The sequence below is a fragment of the Hylobates moloch genome, unplaced genomic scaffold (assembly GCF_009828535.3).
Source record: "Hylobates moloch isolate HMO894 unplaced genomic scaffold, HMol_V3 SCAFFOLD_5, whole genome shotgun sequence".
NCBI lineage: Eukaryota > Metazoa > Chordata > Mammalia > Primates > Hylobatidae > Hylobates > Hylobates moloch.
In genome coordinates this window covers 106,009,171-106,022,987 of record NW_026652280.1, presented here as the reverse complement: position 1 = coordinate 106,022,987, position 13,817 = coordinate 106,009,171, and positions in this window count along the sequence as shown.

The following is a 13,817-nucleotide window of genomic DNA, read 5'->3' as shown; positions in this document are numbered from 1 at the left end:
GATTTAAAATAAAAAGTGATCAGCCATTTTTTACATTTCTATAAAACACTCAAACTAGGCCATACTCCCCTGCAGTGCCTCAAAATCAACCATATACTGTCCAGGTCAGGAGGCAGGGCCCTGACACTTAAGCACAGTGTGTTTTCTCAGAATTGGCCAAGTTGATGCCATTCCAATTCCGCAATATACCACAACCCATTAATTGCAATTTTTAAAAGTGTACATGTATTTTTACCAAAACCCCAGGGGTTCCGTGTTCTCAGCACACAGAAAGCCAATCATTGAGACATTGAGTATTGCTGATGAAGAAGGCTTTAATCAGGTGCTGCAGCTGAGTAGATGGGAAATGAGTCTCAAATCTGTCTCCCTGATCAACTAAAGTTAGAGGTTTATATAGCATGGAAGAAATGTAACTGTGTGTGGGAAAAGAGGAACTAGGGAGGGGTGAGGAAGCACTCATGATGAGTGAGGGGTCTGGCATCTCATTGTCTGGAGGCTGTGATTGGCTGAGTTTCAGGTCTATGATGCTTTTTGAGAGGCCTGAGAGTCCTTTCCTGAAGAAGGAACTCAGATAAAACAAATATAAGTTTGTTTTATAGAATGGCTTGACCTCAGGAGTTTGAAACCAGCCTGGGCAATATGGTGAAACACTGTCTCTATCAAAATACAAAAAAAAAAAAAGAGGGTTGCTTCCAAGATGCCTGAACAGGAACAGCTCTGGTCTACAGCATCCACCAAGATAGATGCAGAACACAGGTGATTTCTGCATTTCCAACTGAGGCACCTGGTTCATCTCACTGGGACTCATTGGACAGTGGGTGCAGCCCATGGAGGATGAGCCAAAGCAGGGTGGGGTGTCGCCACACCTGGGAAGTGCAAGGGGTTGGTGGATTTCTTTTTCCTACCCAAGGGAAGCTGTGAGTGACTGTACCTGGAGAAGCAGTACACTCCTGCCCAAATACTGTGCTTTTTCCACTGCCTTTGCAACTGACAGACCAGGAGATTCCCTCTCATGCCTGGCTCAGCAGGTAACATGCCCACGGAGCCTTGCCTGCTGCTACTGCAGCAGTCAGAGATCAACCTGGGACACTGGAGCATGGCAGGGGGAGGGGGTTCTGCCACTGCTGAGGCTTGAGTAGGTGGTTCTATGGTCACAGTGTAAACAAAGTGGTAGGGAAGCTTGAACTGGGTGGAGCACACTGCAGCTCAGCAAGGCCTACTGCCTCTAGATTCCACTTCTGGGGGCAGCGCATATCTGAATAAAAGGCAGCAGACAGCTTCTGCAGACTTAAACGTCCCTGCCTGACAGCTCTAAAGACAGCAGTGTTTCTCCCAGCATGGCGTTTGAGCTCTGATAATGGACAGACAGCCTCCTCAAGTGGGTCTCTGACCACTGTGCAGCCTAACTGGAAGACACCTCCCAGTAGGGGATGACAGACACCTCATACAGGTGGGTGCCCCTCTGGGACAAAGCTTTCAGAGGAAGGATCAGGTGGCAATATTTGTTATTCTGCAGCCTCTGCTGGTGACGCCCGGGCAAACAGGGTCTGGAGTGGACCTCCAGCAAACTCCAACAGACCTGCAGCTGAGGGGCCTGCCTGTTAGAAGTATTAACAAACAGAGGGCCGGGTGCTGTGGCTCATGCCTGTAATCCCAGCACTTTGGGAGGCCGAGGCAGGTGGATCATGAGGTCAGGAGATCGAGACCATCCTGGCTAACACAGTGAAACCCCATCTCTACTAAAAATACAAAAAATTAGCTGGGCGAGGTGGCAGGCACCTGTAGTCCCAGCTACTCGGGAGGCTGAGGTAGAATGGCATGAACCCTGGGGGGCGGAGCCTGCAGTGAGCCGAGATCATGCCATTGCACTCCAGCCTGGGTGACAGCGAGACTCTGTCTCAAAAAAAAAAAAAAAAAGAAGTATTAACAAACAGAAAGGAATAGCATCAACATCAACAAAAAGGACATCCACACTAAAACCCCACCTGTAGGTCACCAACATCAAAGACCAAAGTAGTACATAAAACCACAAAGATGGGGAGAAACCAGAGCAGAAAGGCTGACAATTCCAAAAACCAAAACACCTCTTCTCCTCCAAAGGAACACAGCTCCTCACCAGCAAGGGAACAAAACTGAATGGAGAATTAGTTTGATGAGGTGACAGAAGCAGGCTTCAGAAGATCGGTAATAACAAACTTCTCCGGGCTAAAGGAGCATGTTCTAACCCATCACAAGGAAGCAGAAAACTTTTAAAAAAGGTGAGATGAATGGCTAACTAGAATAAACAGTGTAGAGAAGAGCTTAAATGACCTGAAGGAGCTGAAATCCACAGTATGAGAACCTCGTGAAGCATAAACAAGCTTCAATAGCCAATTCAATCAAGTGGAATAAAGGATATCAGTGATTGAAGATCAAATTAATGAAATAGTAAGAAGACAAGATTAGAGAAAAGAGCTTAAAAAGAAATGAACAAAGCCTCCAAGAGATGTGGGACTATGTGAAAAGACCAAATCTACATTTCACTGGTGTACCTGAAAGTGACAGGGAGAATGGAACCAAGTTAGCAAACACTCTTCAGGATATTATCCAGGAGAACTTCCCCAACCTAGCAAGGCAGGCCAACATTCAAATTCAGGAAACACAGAGAACACCACAAAGATACTCCTCGAGAAGAGCAACCCCAAGACACATAATTGTCAGATTCACCAAGGTTGAAATGAAGGAAAAAATGTTAAGGGCAGCCAGAGAGAAAGGTCGGGTTACCCACAAAGGGAAGCCCATCAGACTAACAGCGGATCTCTCTGCAGAAACACTACAAGCCAGAAGAGAGTGGGGACCAATATTCAACATTCTTAAAGAAAAGAATTTTCAACCCAGAATTTCATATCCACCCAAACTAAGCTTCATAAGTGAAGAAGAAATAAAATCCTTTACAGACAAGCAAATGCTGAGATTTTGTCACCACCAGGCCTGCCTTACAAGAGCTCCTGAAGGAAGCACTAAACATGGAAAGGAACAACTGGTACCAGTCACTGCAAAAACATGCCAAATTATAAAGACCTTCTATGCTATGAAGAAACTGCATCAATTAATGGGTGAAATAACCAGCTAGTATCATAATGACAGGATCAAATTCACACATAACAATATTAACCTTAAATGTAAATAGGCTAAATGCCCCAATTAAAAGACACAGACTGGCAAATTGGATAAAGAGTCAAGACCCAACAGTGTGCTGTATTCAGGAGACCCATCTCACTTGCAGAGACACACATTGACTCAAAATAAAGGGATGGAGGAAGATCTACCAAGCAGATGGAAAGCAAAAAAATGCAGGAGTTGCAATCCTGGTCTCTGATAAAATAGACTTTAAACCAACAAAGATCAAAAGAGACAGAGAAGGCCATTACATGATGGTAAAGGGATCAATTCAACAAGAAGAGCTAACTATCCTAAATATATATGCACCCAATACAGGAGCACCCAGATTCATAAAGCAAGTTCTTAGAGACCTAAAAAGAGACTTAGACTCCCACACAATCATAATGGGAGACTTTAACATCCCACTGTCAATATTAAACAGATCAATGAGAGAGAAACTTAACAAGGATATTCAGGACTTGAAGTCAGCTCTGGACCAAGCGGACCTAATAGACATCTACAGAACTCTCCACCCCAAATCAACAGAATATACATTCTTCTCAGCACCACATCACATTTGTTCTAAATTTGACCACATATTTGGAAGTAAAACACTCCTTAGCAAATGTAAAAGAATAGAAATCACAACAAACTGTCTCTCAGACCACAGTGCAATCAAACTAGAACCCAGGATTAAGAAACTCACTCAAAACCACACAACTACATGGAAACTGAACAACCTGCTCCTAAATGACTACTGGGTAAATAATGAAATGAAGGCAGAAATAAAGATGTTCTTTGGAAACAATGAGAACAAAGACACAACATACTGGAATCTCTGGGACACATTTAAAGCAGTGTGTAGAGGCAAATTTATAGCACTAAATGCCCAGAAGAGAAAGCAGGAAAGATATACAATTGACACCCTAACATCACAATTAAAGGAACTGAAGAAGCAAGAGCAAACAAATTCAAAAGCTAGCAGAAGACAAGAAATAGCTAAGATCAGAGCAAGACTGAAGGAGATAGAGACACAAAAACCCGTTCAAAAAAATCAGTGAATCCAGGAGCTGGTTTTTTGAAAAAAATCAACAAAATAGATAGACTGCTAGCAAGACTTGTAAAGAAGAAAAGAGAGAAGAATCAAATAGACGCAATAAAAAAATGAAAATGGGGATATCACTACGGATCCCACAGAAATACAAACTACCATCAGAGAATACTATAAACACCTCTACACAAATATACTAGAAAATCTAGAAGAAATGGATAAATTCCTGGATACATACAGCCTCCCAGACTAAACCAGGAAGAATACAAATCCTGGAATAGACCAATAACAGATTCTGAAATTGAGGCAATAATAGCCTACCAAGCAAAAAACTTCCAGGACCAGACAGATTCACAGCCAAATTCTACCAGAGGTACAAAGAGGAGCTGGTACCATTCCTTCTGAAACTATTCCAACCAATAGAAAAACAGGGAATCCTCCCTAGCTCATTTTATGAGGCCAGCATCATCCTGATACCAAAGCCTAGCAGAGACAAAACAAAAAAAGATAATTTTAGGCCAATATCCCTAATGAACATTGATGCGAAAATCCTCAATAAAATACTGGCAAACTGAATCCAGCAGCACGTCAAAAAGCTTATTCCCCCATGATCAAGTCAGCTTCATCCCTAGGATCCAAGGCTGGTTCAACATACACAAATCAATAAATGTAATCCGTCACATAAACAGAACCAACGACAAAAACCATGATTATCTCAATAGATGCAGAAAAGGCCTTCAGCAAAATTCAACAGTCTTTCATGCTAAAAACTCTCAATAAACTAGGTATTCATGGAACATATCACAAAATACTAAGAGCTATTTATGACAAACCCACAGCCAATATCATACTGAATGGGCAAAACCTGGAAGCATTCCCTTTGAAAACTGGCACAAGACAATGATGCCCTCTCTCACCACTCCTATTCAACATGGTATTGGAAGTCCTGGCCAGGCCAATCAGGCAAGAAAAAGAAATAAAGGGTATTCAATTAGGAAAAGAGGAAGTCAAATTGTCTCTGTTTGCAGATGACATGATTGTATATTTAGAAAACCCCCTCATCTCAGCCCCAAATCTCCTTAAGCTGATAAGCAACTTCAGCAAAATCTCAGGATACAAAATCAATGTGCAAAAATTATGAGCATTCCTATACACCAAGAACAGACAAACAGAGAGCCAAATCATGAGTGAACTCCCATTCACAATTACTACAAAGAGAATAAAATATCTAGGAATCCAACTTACAAAGGATGTGAAGGACCTCTTCAAGGAGAACTACAAACCACTGCTCAATGAAGTAAAAGAGGACACAAACAAATGGAAGAACATTCCATGCTCATGGGTAGGAAGAATCTCATGAAAATGGCCATACTACCCAAGGTAATTTATAGATTCAATGGTATCCCCATCAAGCTACCAATGACTTTATTAACAAAATTGGAAAAAACTACTTTAAAGTTCATATGGAATCAAAATAGAGCCCGCATAGCCAAGACAATCCTAAGCAAAAAGAACAAAGCTAGAGGCATCACACTACCTGACTTCAAACTATACTACAAGGCTACAGTAACCCAAGCAGCATGGTACTGGTACCAAAACAGAGATATAGACCAATGGAACAGAACAGAGCCCTCAGAAGTAACACCACACATATAAAACCATCTGATCTTTGACAAACCTGAAAAAAAACAAGAAATGGGGAAAGGATTCCCTATTTAATAAATGGTGCTGGGAAAACTGGCTAGCCATATGTAGAAAGCTGAAACTGGATCCATTCCTTACACCTTACACAAAAATTAACTCAAGATGGATTAAAGACTTAAATGTAAGATGTTAACACCATAAAAACCCTAGAAGAAAACCTAGGCAATACCATTCAGGACATAGGCATGGGCAAAGACTTCATGATTAAAACACCAAAAGCAATGGCAATGAAAGCCAAAATAGACAAATGGGATCTAATTAACTAAAGAACTTCTGCACAGCAAAAGAAATTCTTATCAGAGTGAACAGGGAACCTAAGGAATGGGAGAAAATTTTTGCAATCTACTCATCTGACAAAGGGCTAATATCCAGAATCTATAAAGAACTTAAACAAATTTACAAGAAAAAAACAACCCTATCAAAAAGTGGGCAAAGGATATGAACAGACGCTTCTCAAAAGAAGACATTTATGCAGTCCACAGACACATGAAAAAATGCTCATCATCACTGGTCATCAGAGAAATGCAAATCAAAACCACAACGAGATACCACTCACCCCAGTTAAAATGGCGATCATTAAAAAGTCAGGAAACAACAGATGCTGGAAAGGATGTGGAGAAATAGGAATGGTTTTACACTGTTGGTGGGAGTATAAATTAGTTCAACCATTGTGGAAGACAGTGTGGCGATTCCTCAAGGATCTAGAACTAGAAATACCATTTGACCCAGCAATCTCATTACTGGGTATATACCCAAAGGATTATAAATCATGCTACTATAAAGACACATGCACAGCTATGTTTATTGTGGCACTATTCACAATAGCAAAGACTTGGAACCAACCCAAATGTCCATCAATAACAGACTAGATAAAGAAAATGTGGCACATATACACCAAGGAATACTATGCAGCCATAAAGAAGGATGAGTTCATGTCCTTTGCAGGGACATGGATGAAGCTGGAAACCATCATTCTCAGCAAAATATCACAAGGACAGAAAACCAAACTCCGCATGTTCTCACTCTTAAGTGGGAGTTGACCAATGAGAATACATGGACACAGGGAGAGGAACAACCCCCTGTTGTGGGGTTGGGGGCTGGGGGAGGGATAGCATTAGGAGAAATACCTAATGTAAATGATGAGTTGATGGGTGCAGCAAACCAACATGGCACATGCATACCTATGTAACAAACCTGCACGTTGTGCACATATACCCTAGAACTTAAAGTATTAAAAAAAAAGATTATTTCTTTGAATAAGCGTTCTGTTCTTTGCTCCTTCTCAACCCCCTCTTTAAGGCCAGTGAATCTTTGATTTTCTCTTTTGAGGCCCTCTTGTAGCTCTCTTAAGCATCTGTGTTCTTTCTCATTCTTCCTTTCTTCGTTCTCCTCTGACTGTATTTTCAAATAGTTTCTTTGCCTGCTCACTAATTCTTTCTTCTGCTTGATCAATTCTACTGAGACCCACTAATGCATTTTCCAGCTCCAGGATTTGATTTTTTTCTCTTACTTCAGTAATCTTGTTAAATTTCTGATATATTTCTGAATCGTTCCTGTGTTTTCTTGAAGTTCGTTGAGCTTTCTAAAAATAGCTATTCTGAATTCCCTGAGAGGTTACACATCTCCATCTCTCCAGGGTTGGTCACTGGGTGCCTTACTTGGTCCATTTGTTGAGGTCATATTGACTTCAATGTTATTGATACTGTCGATGTTTGTCAATGTCTGGGCATTGAAGGATAAAGTATTTATTCCAGCCTTTGCAGTCAGGTCTTGTTTGTACCTGTCCTTCAGAGGACCTTCCAGGAATTCAAAGTGGGCTGATGAGTTCCCTAAGCCAGTGATCACTGCAGCCATTTCTGTACTACAGGGCACCCTAGGCCCAGGTACACTGCAATTCTTACAGATTCCTAGTCCCCAGCCCTGTGGACTTGGGGAAAATCAGGGATTGTTCTCTGCATTCCCAGGTAAAGCCGCTAGCTTACTTCCGTTTCTTTCCCCCCAGCAAAAGGAATCTCTCTTCAGGCTGCACTGCCTGGAGTGTGGGGAGGGGTGATACAGGCATTCCCATAGCTGCTGCAGCTGCTGCCGTCATACTGGCTCACACCTCAAGTCCAGGGTCTTCCAGACCTATGCAGCATCAGGGCTTGCCCAAGGACTGCGGTCACCGCAGCCTGCCTGCCACTGAAATTTATTTGAAGCCCAAGAAATTTCCAGTGATAAAGCTGGCCAGAACTTTGGTGGGTTCTTCCTGCTGGGGCAGCTGATTCCCTTGCGACCCAGGGTGGGTCTAAATGCTTTTTCTGTGGGCACCAGCCTGGAATCAAGTGCTGTGGGGTTCTGCCCGGTGCCGTGTGTCACTATGGCAAGACTGGTACTAAGTTTCAATATAAAGTCCCACACTTTCCCCCTTGTCCGCAAGCCATTAGATTGTCTCTCAGAGATGCATTTCCTGTGATTGGGGGAGAGGTGTCACAGGCAATTGAAGACTGTCCTTCCTCCCTTCTTCAATGCATCTTTTCTTGTTAGCATGTTAAAACCAGGTGCTATGATCTCTCACCTGATTAGCCTTTGTGAAAGTGTTTTCTTGCATAGATAGTTGTTCAATTTGATGTTCCTTCAGGGAGGCCATTGCTGGAGAATTCTATTCTACCATCTTACTCCACCTTCTACCAGTTTTTATTTTTTAAATGTTTCTAGTACATAATTGTGAAGTGATAGCTTTATTTTAATTTTGGAGATCAAAAGCATGTAGCTAAGAACTTTTCCCAAGGAATATTTTAAAATTTTTATGTCAGTGCTTATGGAACGACATACTTTTTGATTCAAGGTTCTTAAATGTAGTTTTAGTTTTGATTATACATTTATACACACAAACACATTACATTTATACACACAAACACATTACATTTATACACATACATTTATACACACAAACACATTGTACCAGCACTGTGAAGACACAGACTAGGGTTTACTATGGCTGGGGGCCTCTCTCAAGCCACTTAAAAATGAGCACAGGTTTGCTCTATGCAAGAATTTCAACAGAATTGGTCTGGCCATCAGTCCCCAATTTCCCAGAGGTAAGATAGGGTGACAAAGTGGGACAGCATCTTTGAAGTAAGGTCAGTCCAATTTGGATATCATAGAAGAAAAGAAATAGGATGTGCTAGGTTAAGCCTGAGATGGTATCTGGGAAGTCACCACATTCATGATGTGAACTCAAAGAACACAAGTGCTACAGTGCAGACCAAAGCCCAGCCTGACTCGATCCAACAGGGTCAGGTGTGGATCTGTGAGTAGTGCTCACTGAGCCCCCACCAGCAGTGTCCGGCAGGGCACCACTGCTCAGTAGTGTGCTTTTAGAACCTGCCAGAAGAGCTCCAGGATTGGGACCACGTGCCCCATTCATCAGAATCAGGGTCCTATATCCACTGAGTTTTCCATCTCAGGACAGCTGATGAGGCAAGAAATGTGCTGTTGCCAGTTCCCAAGCTGCTGGGGCTGTTGAGAGGCAGTATCACAAAACCTTCTATTCAAACTACGCATCTTTTACTTGGTGCTGGGCCAAGTGGACCTTGGCTAACGGTATTCCATAACTGTTAGAAAGGCTTTCTGCCTTTCTCCCAGCTCCACCAGGATACATGTCTGACTCCCTCTTCTGGACCCTCCAGTGGACTCGGAGGAATGAGGCCCACACGCTCCTCAGCAGATAGGTAGCTGCACAAAAGGGGGACAGGCCCACCTTTCGTGCTGTTTTAAGGACTTCTGGTGGCTGAGCTTCTTGCATGGTTCCTGGAAGGTAAGGGTCACAAGGCTGGAGCACACGGCAGAGCCCTTAGGGATTTCACCTGCAGACATAAAACAAACCAAATCAGTGTATATTGCCAGGCCCTACTGATAGCTACCTGAAGCTGGAGTGAGAGCTATGTGGTGACCAAAGCCAGGAGCATGGTGAGAGCCAGTTAAGAGGACGAGCTAAGAGCATGCGCTGCAGTCTGGAGGCTTATCCATTGCACAGACGAGGCTTATCCATTCCACTCCGGATGCGCTGTCCCTTAGCGATTTCCTCAAAAGTGGGAAACTCGACTGCATAATTTGTGGTGGTGGCGGACTGCGTTCGTGCTTTCCCCTGGATTTTTATCGTTTTAAAGGTAGGTTTTGTTTGCTGCAGAAGCGCATACTAGGTGTCAGCGTGAGCTGACAATCAGGTTTTTGTTCCCGTCTGTAACTTCGCTGAAACTAAAGATTTTGTGAGATAGTGGTTCTCAGGTTTGTAATCCCAGCAATCTACGAGGTACGTCCATAGGTTATGTTTATGTTAATATTGCTCGAGCTCAGGCGTGTGTGGGCAAATATAGTGAACCCGTCTCTACTAATCTCTTAGCTTTTTTGTTGTTGTTCTATAGAAATAAAACTAAGCTTTTCTTTTCCCTATGGGAGCCAATTATGGACATTTATTAACAGCAAACAGTCCGCTGGAGTGTATGGCGGGATCTCGGCTTACTGCAACCTCTACCTCCTGCGTTCAAGCTATTCTCCTGCCTCAACCAGAGAATACTCAGCCTCCCAAGTAACTGGGATTACAGGCTCAGGCAACCAAAAAATTAGGCCCGGCTGATTTTTTGAATTTTTAGTAGAGACAGGGTTTCACCGGGCCGGGTGCACTGGCTCGCGCCTGTAACCCCAGCATGTTGGGAGGTCGAGGCAGGTGGATCATGAGGTCAGGAGGTCGAGACCATCCTGGCTAACACAGTGAAACCCCATCTCTAATAAAAATACAAAAAAAAATTAGCCGGGCATGGTGGCACGTGCCTGTAGTCCCAGCTACTCGGGAGGCTGAGGCAAGAGAGTCACTTGAACCCGGGAGGCAGAGGTTGCAGTGAGCTGAGATCACGCCACTGCACTCCAGCCTGGGCAATAGAGCGAGACTCTGTCTCAAAAAAAAAAAAAAAAAAAAGAGTGACAGGGTTTCACCATGTTGGCCAGGCTGGTCTTGAACTCCTGACCTCAAGTTATCCGCCCGCCTCAGCCTCCCAAAATGTTGGGATTACAGGCCTGAGCCACCGCACCTGGCCTGTTTACAGACTTTACAGACACATTTTGTTTACAAGCTTTACAGGTACAGTTCAATTGTGATTAGTGTATATTATGTTTGGCCCAAGACAGTGGCCCAAGGAAGGCAAAATTTAGACAACCCTGCTCTAGAAGGTTTGATTCATGGTTCCACTGGGTTATGCTTATTGCCTATAATTCCATTTGATATTTTCAAAATTTGATTTTTTTAAAAAGCATTTTCCTGAAGCACCCTAAAGCTTTCCTAATAATATGAGAACTTAAACCAGATTGGATGTAACAAAACCCAGCTGGAATCCTGCAACTTCTAACAATGTTAGATCAAGAAGCAAAACACCCACCAGTCCAAGGGTCAGGGAAGCTGAAGATCATGCCTGAGCTGTAACAACGCCCTTCCCAGTACACAAAATCGTGTAACAGCCACTTGAATTCTATCTTCCAAGTGTCTCCTGTGGCCCAGGCTAACCCAGAGCTATCCAAAGATGGCAAATCTGGGAAATGTGCATTCAGCTTAGCAAAACTGACACATTACAAATCCACCACAGTCCACTTCTTCTCAATGTGGCATCAATGTACACCTTCCTCCTCCTTCTCTTTTCCTCCTCTTCCTCTTCTTTCTCTTCTTCCTCCTCCTTTTTCCTCCTTGTAAAATCATACTTAAGGTTCAAATAAAGACAATAGGAAAATCATACTTTTTCTCATTCAGTGAAAATATGCCAACCCTTTCCCCAACAGGATAAAGTCTTTTGTCTTTGAATGATGTTCACTCCTTTTTTAGCTAGATCACATTCCATATTTGCTATCCTGTATCCTAAATATTGAGATTTCTAAAAGTTAATTATTAATGAATGCGCTAGCTAGGATGATGGAAGAGGAGAATTCTCAATAAAAGTATTGGTCAATATACACCCAAATGCATTCCTCTCAAAATAATGAAGAAATACTCCTATTACAAGTCGTCATTTCTGCAGCTGTAACTGGCCCTAGCTGGTATTTGTAACTGTCTTCACATCTTGCGCTCACAGACATTTCCTTTGGGCCTGGGCCGGTGGACGTGAGCGTGGAAAGGACAAGAACCCACGGTGCCCCCCACCGCACCATCCTCGGGTCTCCAGAGGTGGGATCCACCAGGCAGGGACATTTGCTGAATTATAAACCAGCTCTTGGAATACAAGAACAGCTGCCTTTGAGAAACCGTTCAGGTCTCCATATTCCAGACTTCCTAGGAGGACTAAACGCTTAACGTTCACACGGGAATTCATGGTTCTCCTAAAACCCTGCGGTGGAATGCCTTCCTTCACCGAGCATTTATTGGGCGCCTACTAGGTGCTAGGCTGGCTCTGGGCGAAGGGCTGCAGCCTGTGCAAACTCCAGGTCCCTGTCCGGTGGATCCCACCTCTGAGGGCCCGAGGGCGACGCGGTGAGGACACCACGGGTTCTGGTCCTTCCCACGCGCGTGTCCGCTGGCCCAGGCCCGGCGGAAATGACTGTGGGCACAAGGTGTGAGCGGGGCTAAGAATGGGAAAGCGAGTGACTGCCGCCGGAGAAGATGCTGCCGCCGGAGAAGCTGCAGTTGTCGCCTGTAGAGGGGCCGGCGACTTTTGAGACGGTGAAGAGCAGGCAGGGGAAGCAGTGAAGAGCAGATGGTGAGGAGCAGGCGGCTGTTTGGCCGTTGGAGTCCCCCAGCTGACTCTGCCCGGGTAGAATGTCCAAAGTGCCCAAAGACTCGACTCTCTTGGCTTCAATATCTCCCGTGTTCTGGGTTTCTGGAGTGCGCGGGATCGGACAGGCCACAGACATATGAGACTATCTGCGGCCAAAGGTTAAAATGCCATTTCTGGTATCAGCAAACCTAAACCATTAGAGTCTCTGTGGCACAATCGGTTAGTACGTTTGGCTGTTCGAACCGAGAGGCTGGTGGTTCAAGCCCACCCAGGGATGGCACCTTTTACTTAGGCAAGATTCACACTTTCTGTTTAAAGACTTTAATCCTGGGAATCTTCCGAATCTCTACTAGCTTTAAATCAGATGCCAAAATATACTGCGCAAAGGCTCAAGTTCCACGGAAGTTCCTAAAAACAGGAATATTTCAGCAAAAGTAATTTTTCAATAGAGCCTGAGCCTGGGGCTTCAGGGCTTACGCCATAGCCACTGCACCTATTTCATCACTTCTTGAAACTGGGTTTTTACAACTGAACATTCCTGGAAATCCAAAACTCCCAATAATTGAAAACAAGAAAACCCCAGTCTTCACTTGTGGTGAATCCTCAATTTCTGGGTTGAAATCTTGGTTGGTTCATGATGTGACTTTTAAAACGTTACTGAATTTTCTGTATCTCTATTTCTTCGTCTATAAAAAACAGAAAAAAAAAGTGCTTCCCTTGGCTGGGCGTAGTGGCTCATGCCTGTAATTGCAGCACTTTGGGAGGATGAGGCCTGCAGATTACCTAAGGTTAGGAGTTTGAGACCTGCCTGGTCAACTTGGTGAAACCCCATCTCTACTAAAAATACAAAAATGAGCTGGGCGTGGTGGCAGGTGCCTGTAATCCCAGCTACTTGAGAGGCTCAGGCAGGAGAATAGCTTGAACCCAGGAGGCAGAGGTTGCAGTGAGCCAAGATTGCGCCACTGCACTCTAGCCTGGTAACAAAGCAGACTCCATCTCAAATAATAATAATAATAATAAATAAATAAACAATGCTTCCCTCATAGATTAATCTAACATTTGTGAATCCAAAAGTATGTGAGACAGGTCTCAATAAATTTAGAAAGTTTACTTTGCAAGGTTAAGGTGGCACCCATGACACAGCTTCAGGAGGTCCTGGCAACATGTGCCCAAGGTGGTCGGGT